This window comes from Stegastes partitus, unplaced genomic scaffold (assembly GCF_000690725.1).
Source record: "Stegastes partitus isolate 25-593 unplaced genomic scaffold, Stegastes_partitus-1.0.2 Scaffold415, whole genome shotgun sequence".
Taxonomy (NCBI): domain Eukaryota; kingdom Metazoa; phylum Chordata; class Actinopteri; family Pomacentridae; genus Stegastes; species Stegastes partitus.
Window position 1 is genome coordinate 394,372 of NW_007578146.1, and position 15,339 is coordinate 409,710.

Below are 15,339 nucleotides of genomic sequence, written 5' to 3' on the forward strand. Positions count from 1 at the left end.
GACGTAGTGATATTGCAGGTTTTTGACACTTCCGGGTTGGCTTCATTTTTCAGGGCCGGTTGCTACGTCCATCTTTTATACAGTCTGTGGTAAAAATCCATAAATTAGCCGCATCATTGTTTAAGCCGCAGTGTTCAAAGCGTGTGAAAAAAGTAGCGGCTCATAGTCCGGGATTTACGGTAGTTTCTTTGGTTGATCGGTAGTTCATGTTTGGAGTTTGCAACATGAAAAGCAATTTGAGACCATTGTTGTCATCTTGGAGAGGGCTGCCGCCTTCCATCTCCTACTCAGGGGAAAAAAACAACAACTATCATTTCCAAGGATGCAATTTGAGGCCAATGATAATTATGTTTAGTTCCACACAACTGCTATGCAAATAAAATACAGTGCTGAATGCAGTAATCTCTCCATATGTCCATCCATTTACAGTGCTTTTATTGTCAACTTACTTTTTTTTTTTGCCATTTAATTGTTTGAAACCAATGGGTTGCAAGAATGGACATAAAAGAACACCAGATGGGAGCTGCGTAACAAGTCCAACTCCTCCGCACTGTTTGGTAGAAACCCTGAGATCTGTAATTTTTTATTTTCATTTTCGCCTCATAAGAACTGTACACCTCAATCAGTATTCAATTCTTAATTTCTTTCTTAAACTTGCTGTTATTGTTTGCTTAGGCTCAAACTAGGATGGAGGAATGAAAACATTCATTTCTGTTGTCTTACGTTGCTTATTTATGCTCTGATTTTTTTTTGTAATGTCAGCATTTTCCAGTAATTGCTGGCCCAGCGAATAAACAGTGAGAACCTCATGTGATTTACATTCAGAGGCGCTCCTCGGTGTTGCTCTCACAACTACAAAGCAGAGGAAGGAAACAGGACCATCTGTAACTTTCTTCTCTCTCAGTGGGACGGCATACAGACCTAATACACAAAGCCTGTGTGTGCTCACATGACAACGCAAATGATTCTGAGACGACTGCGTTATTGTTTGTGAGTATCGCAGACAGTGACTTTCTGAATCTGGTTATTTCCACACTCGTGTATTCACATATTAGCAGCACTTACCCATACGGCTTGAGAAAACTTTTGCCTTTGGATTAAACGCTACTGGTGTGTTGATATTTTCTTGGCAGTTGTTGTAATACACCTCCGAGTTACTCATGAGTTTGCACAGGAAAGGTTTGTTCTATAGTTCCTGTGAAGGTGAAGTTCTCCAGTGATGCAGCGCTTCTACAACATCGTCTGACTCAAGTTCAAGAGTGTAGCGAGTTTATATAGCAGAACATATTGTCTTCTTGACTCGACACATTCCTGTTTCCTGTCAAAACCTGTCACCTGAATTACCCACAATGCAACTCAACCACCAGACGTTTGGTCGAACAAATGGGCGCGTTCAGGTGGTAACTAGGAGTTGATGTAGCCGTAGAGATGATGAGCAGCTGACGACTAGTTTGGTTTTTCTTTCTAACTCAACATCCATCCATTATCTATACACAGCTTAATCCTCACAAGGGTCACGGGGGGCTGGAGTCTATCCCAGCTGACTCAGGGTGAAGGCAGGGGACACCCTTTACAGGGGACAGACAGACAACCAAGAACATTCACACCTACGGACAATTTAGAATCACCAGTTAACCTCAACATGTTTTTGGACTGTGTGGGAGGAAGCCGGAGAACCCGGAGAGAACCCACGCTGCACGGGGAGAACATGCAAACTCCACGTAGAAAGATTCCGGTGCCCCCACCGGGACGCGAACCGGCGACCTTCTTGCTGCGAGGCAACAGTGCTAACCACAGAGCCACCTTGCAGCCCTCTAACTCAACATGCTGTTTATTTCTTTCTGAAACTTGTGGCAGTAACAAAACAAAACACATGCAGTCCTGTAAGCATGCTTTGATGTTCTTGAAGGCATTGTTGTATTGAATGTTGAGTGTTTGATTTAGAGTAGAGTAGATAGAGTAAAATAACAGAGTTCATTTGTAGCAGAGTGTTGTTTGTTGTAGCACAGAACTTGTAGGGAGGAGCTCAGGGTAGATGGTTGGCTCAAGAGTGTGACTTGATGTTACGACTGCGATCGTATTTCTATATAGTAGGTCAGTTTTCCTTTGATTTGTGTGTGTGCCTATTTAATATGCAAAACAGGCTGCGCCGTACCGGATTGGCCGACCTACGGAAGTATTTAATGCGGAAGGAGGATGTCGCCCGAAGTGCAGAAGTTCAGATGGGCGGGGCCATCCTTCACGTCATCCCAACCGGCACACGTAGACAAAGATCAGCGTTATTCTCGTATAGTAAATCCAGTATAAATGGAGCGTGCCGCTACCTTTTTGTTTAAACTGTTTTCTCCTTTTTAAGTTAGAGTGGGAGGCTAGACCTTGTATTTAATGTTGCTATTTTTATTTTGATAGGTAAGCTGGGACTCCCATTGTGTAGTGTGGTTTTGTTTGTTGTTCTGGTAGAGCTCACCCTTAATTTAAGTTATACACCACCTCGAATCTGTTTTTTTAGTCAAACATCACCTTTGTTACAAAATCCCGTTTTATTGTAAATAAATAATTAACTTCCCTGTGAAATCGCTCTGGTGTGGCTGCTTGAGACCGGTGAAGGATGGCATTTCATGTTGCGTTCAGGTACCCCTCGGCTGGCCAGGCGGCGTTATGCCCAGGCATAACACTTGAACATGAGAGTCTGCTTTTTTGTTTCATTTCCAATAATCACACTTGGTTTCTTTGTACCATCATCACAATATTTTCTGCAGTGCTTTACGGTGTTTTCCAGTCCACTGCTCTGCTTTTATTTGACTTTTTTTTTTTTCGTTCTCATCAGAGTTGTGCATGTAAATAGAGAGTGCATTTGTTTATTGGATAAAAACAAAACACCACAATGACTTCCAACATTGCTCTGTCTGTTGGAAGTGTAATAGTCAATTGTTCTTTAATATCTTTGCCATAAGTGTTTATATGCTGGTCTTGTGTTTACAGCTTGTCGTGCTGCAGTAAGTGACACTGGCAGTTTGCTGCCTAATGGGCTTAAGTGAGAGTTCAAATTAAGTAATCATAGACCTAATACTGCATATGAAGTAGAAATTACGAGAGCGTATATGGCGTTATAGCAGCGATATACTGTACATCTGAAAGTAATGTTCAAATAGGTAAACAGAATTTGCATGTTGATTTCCCTTATGAAGAGGACAGATGGAGACGAGCATCTCTGCCTCTCACTATGTTTGAGGAACTAAAATTGGAGCCTAGTTTTTTTTTTTTGTTGTTTATTTAATCAACCTTCTTTTGCTGGAAGAAACCCAAGTGAAAATGACACCGTTTTCAGAGAATTTGCAATTCCTCTGAGCTGAAAGCAGCCCGGCCAGCAAAGCATGTCATTTTATCTCTCTGAAGGGTGAGTGAGACACCCTCAAGAGCAAACAGGGCTTGGTTTTGTGTTGGCGTAGGCGTGCATGTGTGTGTGTGTGTGTGTGAGCGAGTGCCTCAGGAGGTGCTTTACAACACACACAAAAACCCTCAGCGGCACACCAGATGAGGAAAGCAAATGAGCACTTTTTCTTGGTCCGCGTTGATAAAAGACCCCGATATGTGCCTGTTCTTCCTCAGCAGGGGAAAGTGTACATACATTCACCTCTCTGAGCGCCGTGGCTATATGTGGGAGCTTTTGTTTGTGTGTTTATAGCGTGTATGAATGTGTGTGTGCGTGCCTTAAGTTTCCCTGCAGAGCCCCATTGTTCCTCTATCATTTCAAGAGAGGCATCAGAGGCGCTGCTTGTTTGCTATGAGAATATAAATGCTGACTCACAATGCTAATGTAGCATATAGACACTGCCGAGCTATAAGGGACGGGGAAAAACTTAAAAAGGCTTAAGTGTCTGCCTCTACCTGTGGTTTGTATACGTCTCAATTTGTCTCTTGTAGCGTGTGGGAGTAATAAACACTTCTGCTGTGCTGGAGGTGTCACCGCCTGTGCGTCTTTACCACCGAGCAATTTGCATTTCAAATCATTTCTGGAGAATGCTGTTCTCTTAAGTCGGGGAGAAGGCAGTTCAAATGTGTAATTGTTGTAATGCTAATTTAATGTTTCCCCCCCTCTCTTGGACAGGTGCAGAGTCAGAGAGAGACCGGCAACAAAGGAACAAAGTCTTCACAGAAAAGGTGCGCCGCCGCTCACACACACACACACACACACACACACACGCACGCACAAACAAAGGCCCACACCTACGTGTCGAGATGCATTAATGAACATCCATATTTTTCCCTCTGGCTATAGTGTAATGTTCAATTTAATGGTCTAATGTTCCTTAATGACTGCTTTATGTGCATGGGGTTATTGTGCATCTATCAACCTGAAGCACATCTAATCAGACAATTAGCCCTCATCTTGGGCTAATTTCCATGTATGTATTCATCACCATAACTGGCTCTCTAATAGGAACACAAACGGATCGTCGGTTCTCTATCACGTCGTGGACCCATGCACACGCTGCTTATCTATCTGTTTGTCTGGACCGACACAGAAGGGCTGCTATCAAACCGAGACGACTCTATCACGAGGACTGTGCCTTGACAAAGACCCTCTGATGCCGTGTAGTCAACGCGGCGAGTATAGACTGGAGTCACTGTCTGTTTACGTGCAGGCTTGAAAGAGAGCGATTGTTGAAGCACATTGACAAAAAGCCACTCAGCGTAAACATGCATGAGCGAGCAGGCAATCAGCTATTAATGTTTTTTTTTTCTTTCTTTCAGGAGATTGGTAAGATCTCCTCTTGTGCAATCAAGACTCTTTTATTCTTCTTCTTCTTTGTCTATTCCGAGTGGGCTCATATTACTGTATAGTAAATGACAAGTGTTTGTCTTAACCTGACCCATTTTGGAAATAATGTGGCTCAGAGCGAACCCTCTTGTGCCAACGTGGGTGGAGAGGCTCGGCCGAGGTTGGCTTTATGTTGAGTCACATTGGCACAGAAGCAAAAATACCAACTAAACCTGCGTAGACCACCTCTTATCAGGCTTGGAAGGAGCAAATTTTTTAAGCTTTGAGTGGCTAGAGTTGCATTTGAGAAACCTTATTTTTTAATGTAGTATGTGTTATAACACAGATCCACATGAAGCTCTCAGTGCAATTAAAGCAGTGTCTGTCCTTGTCTCGTTTAATGGACGATGCTTCTTGGAGAAAGCTTTGCCACTGTTGCATTGATATGTGTGTTTCATTTGCGCGCTCTGGTTTGGGAATACGATGCACTGCTCTGCCTAATTACACATGGGTTAAACAGCTCGGGTATCTTCATCACTTAATTAAATTTTCTGCCCTGGGATCTGACAAAATAGGTACACAACCTACTGTGCTTACACAACTGGACGAGGGAGATGTCTCACACAGATTTCTATTTTGAGCAGTGATTATCAGAAGTGTCGCCAGTGTCCTCAGGCTGCGTCCCGAGAGCGAGAAACTTCAAATGGCGTTTTATTCGGGTAATGAGAATAAATCCATCAGTTGAATAAACAGGATTATGATGAGGAGCTCTTAGTTTACGCTCCATGACCACTGCTTTTATTCCATTCCTTACTGTTGTTTGAATATTAATCACCTAGAAATAGCTTAATGTCATCCTTCAACTGTAGGTTAATATATTTGATGACATGTTGGGATGTTTAGAAGTAAAAAGGGCCACAAAGGCTTGCTTTTAGGTGTGTACGAGGCTTTTTTCTGTGATCTGATTGCTTTATGCGCTTCACATTTATGTTGAATCATCACATGTGAGTCTTGCACCCAGAGGTCTTTGACTGTGTTATATTGTAATGCTGTTTTCTTGGAGGCCCACAGATTTTTTTTTATTTATGTCAGCAGCATGGTCTTAAAAATAAGAGGCTGACACCAATGAACACATCCTAATTTGTCTGCAGATATATTCATAGATTTGTTTTCTACAGTTTTAGAATTGGAGCGAACTGCAGAAACCGTTTGGGGACATAACTTCTTTATTGTCTTAATGGGATACTTGGAGAGTGTTGATAGCAGCCGACAGAGAAAAGGGAATTGAAGATTGGAGGAGTAAAATGGAAAGGGACGGGAAGCAAAACAGAAAGAGACATGAGATAGTCAGTGCTTGTGTGTATGTGTGTGTGTTTTTTTCGTTTTTTTTTTTTTTTTTGCAGCTCTGTTGTTGCTTCATTGCCAACCTTTCCACTGATCAAACAGTTTTATTACTCCTGCAGTCATTAAACATGAGAAGACGAGACACCCACAGCACCAGAAATGATTTGGACTCTGCTAAATTACTAAACACCATGTGGTCAAGCATGCAGAAAGAAATTTGTTTCCGAATGAGCCGCTTTATTCTTCGCTGAAAATTGTGGGCGAAGTCGAACCCCGGAAAACACAAGAGAGACAGACAAACACATGCACAAAGAAAAAAAAAAAAGGAAGATGAAGGGGGGACGGAGGAGGACGGGAGGGTAGAGGAAGAGGCAGCACAAGTCGAGTGGCGACAAGAGGTGAGAGTGACGGCAGTGGAAGCCTTTGATCTCAGGTTTCTAATCAATGGGGATTATGGTCTGTGTGCCTGTGTCAGTCCTGATTATGGCAGCAGCACCAGGAGACGGTGGGCATCCACAAGAGTAGCAGACAAACACAAGTCCCTCTTCTTCTTCTAAAGAGAGGCGCCCTAAAAAAAAAAACCCACGTCTGGGTGCGTATGATCTGAAGTGCTCAGAAATCCAACATGGAGACGGATCGCAAAAACAGTTGAGTTGTGTAAATCTTGGTCACACCCAACGATAGTAGAGACTGACAAACCAGACGGCTCTATTGTGACTATAAAGCGGCGGCAATGTTGCAGCGCGTCCCCACCGCTGGGAGTAAACATCGTGAGTACATGACACAGGAAACCACATGAAACGTAACTCTACAGAAGACTATAAACTGCAGCATAAGGACAGACAGACCCCGGAGGACGACTTTAATACCTTTGAATGCGGAATTCTTTCAACCTCTTCTGACGGCAGACGGATTTCACCGTGTATGTCTGGGGATTTCAGATTTTACTGATGTTTGAGAAGGAGTTTAGAATATGCAGGGATGTATATCTGTTGCGTTCCCCTCCGTTTCTCACTACCCACAATGTTGCAAAGCTTCAAACATGCTTTATATATATATCACAATGTCGTAGTCATTTCATGCATTTACCTAAAACTTTTAAATGCACAACATATTAAATTAATTTTCTGAATTAGTCATCGGGGTTTCCCAGCCAATACATGTCTACTTTATTTCGTAAAGATCTTGTGTGGGTGCCCCTATAGCTAACCTAGTTGAGACAAATAGGGACTATAGTTCCTCGTTGCAGCGGTCATGGGTTCGAATCCCGCTCACGACCCTTTGCTGCAGGTCTCTCCCCATTCTTCTCCCTCTTTCCTGTCTGTCTCTACTGCTCTAAATCAAAGGCAAAGAAGAGAAAAAGAAAAGAAAAGAAAAAAACCTCTTGTATTAAATTGCTAAACTATGACTTATTGTGTTGCCTTATTAGCAAAATGTAGTACACCAACAGATGTGGTCTTCTTCTGAACTTTATATCTCACTTTAAAAACCCAGATTACTGTGTACAAATAAAAAGAAATGCTATATACATTAAAAATAATGGTAGCCAAAAACTACACTAAGTTACATATAGAGTAACAGTGAAATGAGGTGTAACAATGCAAACTGGGTGCTTTAGATTTAAGGGGACCTAAAGTATTTGATTTAGATACACAAGAATATCACACAACCAAACCATGCCATGTATTACATCCAGTTAACAGATTGTCTTAAGCAAGTTTCACGTCAGCAAACTTTCTAATTACGCTTTGGAAACTTCTAAGTGTTTCTCGTTTTATTTATATGTACCTTCGCCGGTGAGTTCTTGTTCTATTTCTGAGTTTCTTCTGTTAAGGCGACGCTGTTGACAGCAGTCAGAGCAGTCTGCTACTGTGACAGCCTCTCCGCTAATGAAGTGGACCTTTGTGTCTTCTCCTCACCAGGCTATTCCTGGAACCGATAGCATCACAATCTGATGTCCTGCTACCGAGATGTAGCCGAGATAACCCGCTCAATCTGACCTCACGTCCTCCTCTGTACTTGAGGTTTCTTCAATTTGACCCAGTGTAAACTCAATCAATACTGGATGTCTTAACAGTCTGTCCCCGACATTCTCTTTAAAAAATATGATCGTGATGCTGGAGTGGTTTTCTTAACTTTGATTTATTTACATAAAAATCCTGCAATACTACAAGAGATGGCTTAATAACCATAAAGCTTTACAAGTTCTGCTTTGGTGTGTTTGTTTCTCTGTCCATGTTTTTCCCTACATGACATGAATTAGAAGTGAGAAACAACATACAGAATATACAGTTACAACAAAACCTCCAGAGCCAAACGGTAGTCCCACGTGGATCTGTCAGGTTAAACAAGTTGATGACAAGAATCAGGCACAACACAACTTAGAAGAGCATTTCCCCTCATGTGCAGGTTGAAGATTGCTTCACGAAAGAAAATGCAATTTGCAATGCAACCATTTCAGGCCAAGCAAACCAAAAAGGACACCAGGGCAAATTGCAGCAAAGCACAAAGTTCTAAATTGCAACAGCACAAAGCAATCGCAACAGCAACAACCAGAGAGAGACCAGCAGGCTGTAGTTCAAGAAATTGCAGTCAAAGTAAGTTTTTAAAGAGTTGGGCTTGATCTCATCAGACAGGTTGTTCTGAGAGTCTTCCAGGGCCCTGATGAAGAAAGCTTGATAATCCTTAGTCGTCTGTCTAGACTGTGAAATGACCAAAGCAGCGTTGCCTCAGGATCTCAAGCTGTGCTTGGGCTCACAAGGGCTTAAAAGCTCAGATACAGCTGGGCGCTAGTCCAAGACGTGTCTTAAAGGTAATGAATAAAATTTCTAGATGAGTCCTTCATTGCTTTGGTAGCCAGTAAAGTCATGCAGGGGCCAGCCTTCTTCATGAGCGCGCTTTCTGAAAACCTTGGGTCAAATACACCTAAAAGATTCTTGATGTTTTAACGGAAAGCGGAAGTATAGTAAATCCAACAGCTGCTTTAAACACGACTGTAGCCACCGGTTTATACCTGAATCAGTCAGTGCCGTTCCTCTCCACCTACCCTCATAAAATGATAGCCGAGGCACTTGACAGTTGGATTATTTGTCTACATTTCATGGCTGAAACTCTTCAGTTTGATCAGCAATGAAAATCTCACCAATCTGCTCCAACATTTTGTAGCTTAGGGTCCAGTCATTGCTCGTTCAATAATTTATGTTTTGAGTCAGCCTGACCTGACTCAGTAATGGAGGTCCAATCAATCTCCCTGTTGTGGCACAAACCAAGTATTAAATGAAAGTTATGTTTTCCCGACAAAGTAATACTGTGAGTTTTCACTGTAGTATCTTAGTATGTAACCACCTTACAATGTAGTATGGCAATACATCTTACATTTGCCATCTGCTGGTACAGATGTTTGGTAAATGTGGGGTTTTTATTGCTAATAGTTAATAAATGATGTATTTTTATAGAGAGGTACTGACAGTCAACACTGCCTGTGGTTCCACTAAAAGCATACAAAACATTTCTGAAGGTTTAAGATCATCTTCTCCTTTTTCTTTCTTGTTTGTTAACAGATTCAGAAAGGCACGCTAACGCCACACCAAGTACATGGAAACAGGCACAGGCTACTGGTATACTAAGTCATGAATTAAAACAAGGCTGAAACATATAGATCACAAAAGTCATTGATAAGTCTGCCCCAGGATGAAACATCATGGCCGTTATTTGTCACTACAACCTGTTATTTATGTTTCCCCATTGCTACACAACCACCAGGTGTAGAACCAGGTTTTATTAAAGCAGGACAATGTCAGTGCAAACACAAGCCGTTACCCATAATAATGAAACATAATGCCATTTGGGCTCTCAAGTAACCACTTATTGTGGTTCTCTGCCGTTGAGCTGTTTATTTGGTAATTGAATACAATCCCTACTGAGCGCTGGGAGCACTTCCTCCTTCGTCGTGGCGTTGAACAGACAGCGGCTACAGAGGAACATGTCAATCCTTTTGATCCCTCGTAGTTGCTTTATCGTCCCCGCACAGCTTATGGCATTGGATTGTTGCTGCGTTTTGTCTGTCATTTCAACCCACCTTAAATCACAGAAGAGAGAGAGAGAGAGAGAGAGGAAAAAACAGATAGCACAGGTGGGAGGAGGATGACTTTTTCCCCACCTATTTACTGTATATGAAAGGTACAGGAGAATATGTTGTCATTTCTGTCCCACAAGAAACAAAAGGCTTTGAATGAAAAAAAAAAAGATGAAAGGAGAGAAATGGCTTTCCGGAAAGGCAGGGAGAGGGACCAACAGACAACAACAGCTCATGAGGTGACAGACGGGCGGTTTTTGAAGTTTTAGTCCATTTTTCTTTTAGGTCATGCCTGAGCAAAAAGATAGGGGAAGGGAAGTGAGTGAAGGGAAGGCAAAGAGAGCCAGAGGACTGCAAATGCATGTCAAACTCAGGCTCTGACAGGCTTGTTTGATGTGTTTTATGCAGGTACCATATAGAGGAAAGACAACATGAAATGAAGCACTGCCTTCGAAAACCTTGCACAGAGGTTTCGCAATTAGTACGCTTTAAATAGCAGGGATGCCTAAAAAAATTAGCAAAGTGCACAATTCTGAGCGCCGACGCGAGCAAAATGTAAAGAAACAACATGTTTGTTTTAGCTCATCCTGAATAAAATGGCGCGGATTTCATGCGAGAGCAACCTTTGGTCTATTTTGCTTGTGCCTTCTACCTTTATATTTTTATTTATTTATTTTTTTGTCCTTTCTGAAATGACCAGCGGGCAGCTCTGAAATGGAAAATGAATTTGCTAAAAGCCATGTATTGTGTCAGGACAGAATAGAGGAGCAGTGGGTATTCGGCGGCAGCAGACAGTGAAAGAGAGAGAGAGAGAGAGAGAGAGAAAAAAATCTTTTCAGTTCCTCCTGACTCATAGCTCAGTGAACTCAAAAAGACTTAAGCATTTACCTTCACTCTCTAAGTTTTCAGCTGTCCTCTGTGTCTCTTTCACTTGCAACGTCTCCTCCTGCCCTTTTTCTAGACCTCTCTCATCCACTTTCTGTCTCTGCCCCTGTGGTAGTTTTTGTTATCTCGTTTGCTCTCGCTCGCTTTTCGTTGCTTTCAGGGCTTCTCTTGTTCGTCTTTTTGTCGTTGTTTTTGTCCTGCCTGCCCTCCTTTTATCTCTTTTTCAGCATCTATCTGTAGTTACACTTGGCCTCATTTTGTCTCAAATTTGTCACAATGGCTCTCATTTGTGAAACAAATAATCTCTCCAGGATGCAGGAAAGAAGAGTCTGATGCAAGTTCTGCTGCACGGTGGACAACAAAAACCTGTAGCTGTGAGCCTGTGAAAGTAGAATCAAGAATCCAGAGGGGTGTACTCTTTAACAAAGCAGCGCACAAACTGTAAAACATTTTGCATGCACTTGCAAAAAAAGAAAAAAAAATTACAATAAAAGAAAAACTTCAGTTAATTGGTTCCACTTGTCATCTGCACGTCATCTTTGGCAGACTGGTGCTGCGGAGGATAAATGCTCATCTCACACCTCTATAGTCTTTGTTTTTTAAAAATCAAACTGTTGGCAGGGTTTTCTACATGGCCCACCTCTGCTGTATCAGCCGTGGAATTCTGTCATTAATTAGCAGAAACAGGAAGGGAAAGAAGTTTTAGAATTAAAAAAAAAACAACAACATCTGAGTCATAGACTAAAAGAGAGATACTTCCAGAGGATCAAATACGGTGCAGCACTTTTTTTTTTTTTTGTTATTTCAGTTCTTCCTGTGAACATTTGTTTACATGTTCCTTGATAAATGGATCACAGTGTGCAGGCAGTCATCAGTTGCCTGAGGTTGTATTATTTGCTGTAGAATTGAATCCATTTCTTTGTCCCATCTTTGCTGTGAAAAAAAAAAAAAGCCCTGAGACACAGGAAAAGACTTGTGCAGCCCTCAGGATGCGGGAGCAGCCAATGAGCAGAGCCCAATGGTCCTGAAAGACAAGGCAATTTGGCCAGAGTGATGGGAATAATGAGAAAAGCATCGTAATGTTGCCCGAGTCCAATTTACAAGGTGGAGAAAGGGAGATTGAGTGAGAGACACAGAGAGAAAGAAACCGATGCAGGGATGTAGAAGGAATAAAGGAACACGAGAGGCGGCAGAGAGAGAGAGAGAGGGAGCAAGAAGGCCTGGTATTGGTTTTATGTTCATGTCGAGGTGGCTGCACATTAACCTGTGCAAATGGAGGTTATGGCTTTACTTCCATAGGGTGAGCGAGGAGGGGATAACAGGGCTTTTGCAGGAGAAAAGGAGGAAGGAATAAATGAACGTGGAGGAGAGAGAATTCTCCTACTCTACAGTATGTAGCTTTCAGTCTGGAAATCAGCATCTCTGAAGGAACAGATTTAGTGTGCACAGTATAAAAAAAAAAAAGAAAAAAAGACTTTTAGGGATAAAGCAAATCCTCAGAGAAAGAGAGAAAATGAAAACCCTGTCAGAGAGATAAAAGGAGATGGTGAAAATGACAACTGGAGATAATGAAAAATGAGAGGCAGCAAATAAGAGAAGATGGACCAGCATAGAGCAAAGGTGATTTTCTGGAAGAGGTGAATAAAATCATTTGGAAGAGAAAGTGTGAGTACGGCAGAAAATCCTCTCCTCTCCCCACCGTTATGACACAGCAGCGTGACGCCGCAGAGCCGTGACAACACTGCAGCAGCTGGATGTTTTGTGCCCCCTGGTTAGCTGTTCAGGCCTCAGACCCGCATCCAGCCCATCTTTAAACCACAAGCAGCACTTGATGCCTTCCTTTTTCGCTCACCGGTCATGATCACGGCGTCTCTAACTGACTGCGTCTCGTTATTGCGGCGGCTGAGGAGGCACCGGAGATCACCATTACAGCTGGATTACGGAGGGCGATTGATTCATAAATGTTTTCACTGTCCTCCCCTGGACTCCAATAAAGGAACGGTGACGGTCAACTGCTCCCGAGGCTGATTTATCTGTTTTCGCGGAGCCCCCCCCCCCAGAGGACCGCAGAGAGGAAAGAGACCACATACTCAAGATTGAGACGTATGTCTACAGGGCAGACAGTAAACACTTAGTCAGGAGGCAACAGTCTAAAAAGCCCCGTGGCCATGGGAAGAGAGCACACACACACACACTGAGAGAGCGTTAATGAAGCTTTCCAGTGTGTATCCCTTCCATAATCCAACGGGGATGTTAATCTCTTGTGGGGCCCTAACGGCTAAAACACACAGATACACACACCTACACAGGCTTTTTTTTTTTTTCAGGGAGAGACTATGATCATGAGGCGTGTGTGGGAAGAGAGGCATTCGGTGGCTGCTTCTCGTTTCATGATGCAGCTGGCTGGATGAGAGAGGCTTGTTTAGCTGTGCTCCTTCCCTTCAACTTTCCTTTTTCTGTCTCTTGAACCCTCTTGACAGATCTCCCATTTCTGTTTTATTTCATTATTAAATCCCTATGATCATTTTACGCCTTTCTGTAATTACGTTGTGTTATTTCATTCTGCGCACGCCTCTTTTTTTTCTTTTCTTACGCTCTTCCTTATTGTTATTATTATAAGCTATCCATTTCTAGTACAATTTTTCCCGTGACACTTTGCATGTATTGTCTGTAAAGGGATAACTTCATGCAGGTAATGAAAACTGCGCTCTACCAGGTATAAATGCAGTCGGCACGGTGCGTTTTTGAGAGAAATCCCACGGGAACAGAAACGTCACGACCCATTGTGAATTTTGCCATCCACTCAGCTTCACTGAAGAGCTGCTAGCACAATGCACTCCCACAAGTCGTGGCTGTTTTCACTCATCCGTGGTGAGCGGACCATAATGGATGAGGGAGGGAGCAGCGCTTATAGCAGCTGTTAATACTGTTGTGGTAATAAAAACCCGCCGTCTTTTTTGTTGCTTCCTACAAAGGCGTCATGAAAGACAAATTTTGACAGCTTCCATGAAAACTAAGAAGAAGCCGTGAGTGTAATTCTGTTGACACCGGTGTGACCCCCCGTTTTCCCCTCTTACAAAACTATTGTTGAGCGTTTTTTTTAACCACAACAAAAAGATCTACGTTTGAGTGTCAATAGATTGCAACCATTTTTAACCTGAAATCAATTTTTTTTTATCTGGCAGCAACAGTAAAGTCCGTGAACAGGGACAAACAGAATGTCTGTTATTTTGTCTGAATAGTGGAGCCGAACTATTTCAGGAAACTGTCTAATACATTTATGTAATATCATCTGATTTTGCGATTTCATTTGTGTTTTTAAAGCCTCAGTTTAACATTCAGGTGATGGTGTATTTTCAGATTTACCCATCAAACGTGCGACTGTCACACGAGGATGGCACCGCAAACATATAAAACCATCGACACAACAGTTTAGACCCTGGGTCAGGCGTGCTGCATAATGTATCCCCTAAACTGCAGCCTTTGCAGTTTGCTAATTGCACTGTTTCAAATTGCAATTTTGATTTGAAATCGATTAACTGCTCAGCCTATTAAATGGGGTTACATACTTTAAATTAAAGTGCTAGTTTTAAACTCGCTACGATGTCGTGTGTTTGGGGGGCCGAGCAGAAAAGCTGCACAGTGTTTGTAGGCCACGTATTTGTTCCGATGTTCACCAAGATTGCCACAGATGACCTTCGAGCTTAACAACATGTTATCAAAGGGATTTTAGATTTTCAAAACTGTCGCCTTCTGCCAGTCAAAATCAGCAGCAAGGAGGTTAGATCGTATCTCAGGAAGTGTTTCATGGTGCACGACGCCCACTCCTTGACCGCTGGGAGGCACAGCGATAAACAAAAACACATTTTTAACATAATTTCCTGCGTTGGTCTTTTAGAAAAATGGTGTCCATGTCTGTAGATATCTTGGAAGGCCCCACTGGATGTAGGACATCAGATTTATGTGGTTGCTATATTACGTTTTTTTCAATAACCCTTACAAATCTATATTGGCCAAAAACATTGTCAAATATTCTCCAGATTTGGCACAGCTTGGGTCCCCTCGTCGCTGCTTTTAGCTTTATTTATGTAGTGTTTGGTGTATTTTGTTCCATTATTGTTTGGAATTATATCCTATATAATGTCAGAACTAAACTAAAGTGAGAGGAAATGATTGCTAATACTCCAAATAGTTGTTTCCCATTGAGAAAATAAATAAAAAATCTAAATCTAAAAGTTGTGCTGCATGAAGTTAAATGGAAGTCATGATTACC